Below are 2037 nucleotides of genomic sequence, written 5' to 3'. Positions count from 1 at the left end.
TGAGGTTAGTTAAATTTGGGTTATTGTTCTTCAAGATATGCCTTGGAATTGGGGTGCTGCCTTCCGTAACAAAATAACATCATCCCGGATGTTTTCTTCCTGAGGAAAAGGTTTTGGATAAATGAGTGACAGGTTGTTAAACCTGCTATAGCTAGATATGTGTTCTCAAAGAATCAAGAGAATTAGAAGGAGGCCTGGGGAAAATATATATATATTTTTATTAATTAAGGTATTGCAAATTTGTCCTTATTCCCCCCTTTCCCCTCATCCCCTCAGTCTGCCCTCACCCTCACCCTCACACCCTGTTGTCTGCATCCATTGCTTATGCTTATACTAGAGGCCCAGTGCATGAAATTCATGCACTGGGTGGAGCGGGGGGGGGGGGTCCCTCAGCCCAGGCTGCCCCCTCTCACAGTCCAGGAACCCTCAGGGGATGTCCTACTGATGGCTTAGGCCTTCTCCCCATGGGGAATGGGCCTAAGCCACAGTCTGGCCTCCCTCTGTGGGAGGTGACCAGCTGATCAGGGAAAGACGCTGCCCCCATCACCCCACTGCTGCTGCCACTGCTGACCTCTGCAACTGCCAAGGTGTTTTCATCAACACGGGCTAGTCGCTTCACCATGAAAAAATGACAACTTTCTTTAGGCATTTTCAAGATGTCTCTTTCATAGGATATGACATTTCTTTCTTTTTTTTTTTTTATCCTCACCTGAGGATATGTTTCCATTGATTTTTAGAGAGTGTGGAAGAGAGAGGGAAAGACAGAGAGAAACATCAATGTAAAAGGCACACTTCAATTGGTTGCCTCCTGCATGAGCCCTGACCTGGGCACCAGCCAGGGAGAAGCCTGCAACCTAGGTACATGCCCTTGATTAGAATCAAATCTGGACCCTGCGGTCCGCAAGCTGAGGCTCTATCCACTGAGCAAAACCAGCTAGGGCAGGATATGACATTTCTTAGCCCCTCCAGCAGTGGACCTTTGGTTTTTCCTCCAGGAGTGAGGTGGAAAAACTCTAGATCACCTTCTTGGATTCTTATTACCCAAGCAAGTGGTGTACTGCAAGCTTAGCCAATGACAGTCAGAAAAGGTGTTTCCTCTACAGGTCCTGAGCAGAGGCAGGACTGATACCGTGGCCGTGGGGCTGCTGGGGGCCAGGCCCTCCTGCGGGTTTGTATCTCCACTCCGGCCCCCTGCATGCTGTTCTCTCCGGCTCTGGGGCCAGGCGTGGGCCGCCATGTGTGTTGTTCTTTCCGGCTCCAAGCTGGCACCTGGCCCCAGCGGCTGCACCACAGGCCCTAGGGCCGGGTGTGGGCTGCCCTGTCTGTTGTTCTCTCAGGCTCCGGGCCCACACTTGGCCCCTCCTCCTGAGCTGGTCGTGACCATTATGGCGTCCCTGCCTAAGTTGCATTATATATATATTGCAAATTACAAGTCCTTTGGTTGATCTCTTCCCCTTACCCCTCCCCTCCCCTACTTTCCCTCTGAGGTTTGAGCATGTGATCAATGCTTCTCTGTCTCTAAATCTGTTTTTGTTCATCAGTTTATGTTGCTCATTATAATCCACAAATGAGTGAGAGCATGTGATATTTATCTTTCTCTGACTGCCTTATTTCACTTAGCATAACGCCCTCCAGCTCCATCCATGCTGTTGCAAATGGTAGGAGTTTCTTCCTTTTTGCCTTAGCGTAGTATTCCATTGTGTAGATGTGCCAAAGTTTTTTAATCCACTCATCTGCTGATGGGCATTAAGGCTGAGTCCAAATCTTAGCTATGGTAAATTGTGCTGCTATGAACATAGGGATGCATATATCCCTTCTGATTGGTGTTTCTAGTTTCTTGGGATATATTCCTAGAAGTGGGATCACTGGGTCAAATGGAAGTTCCATTTTTAGTTTTTTGAAGAAACTCCATACTGTTCTCCACAGTGGCTGCACCAATCTGCATTTCCACCAGCAGTGAACAAGGGTTCCTCTTTCTCCGCATCCTCTCTCAGCACTTGTCATTTGTGATTTGTTGATGATAGCCATTCTGACAGG

This window comes from Myotis lucifugus, unplaced genomic scaffold, assembly GCF_000147115.1.
Source record: "Myotis lucifugus unplaced genomic scaffold, Myoluc2.0 scaffold_138, whole genome shotgun sequence".
Classification (NCBI taxonomy): Eukaryota; Metazoa; Chordata; class Mammalia; order Chiroptera; family Vespertilionidae; genus Myotis; species Myotis lucifugus.
This window is presented reverse-complemented; position numbering follows the sequence as displayed.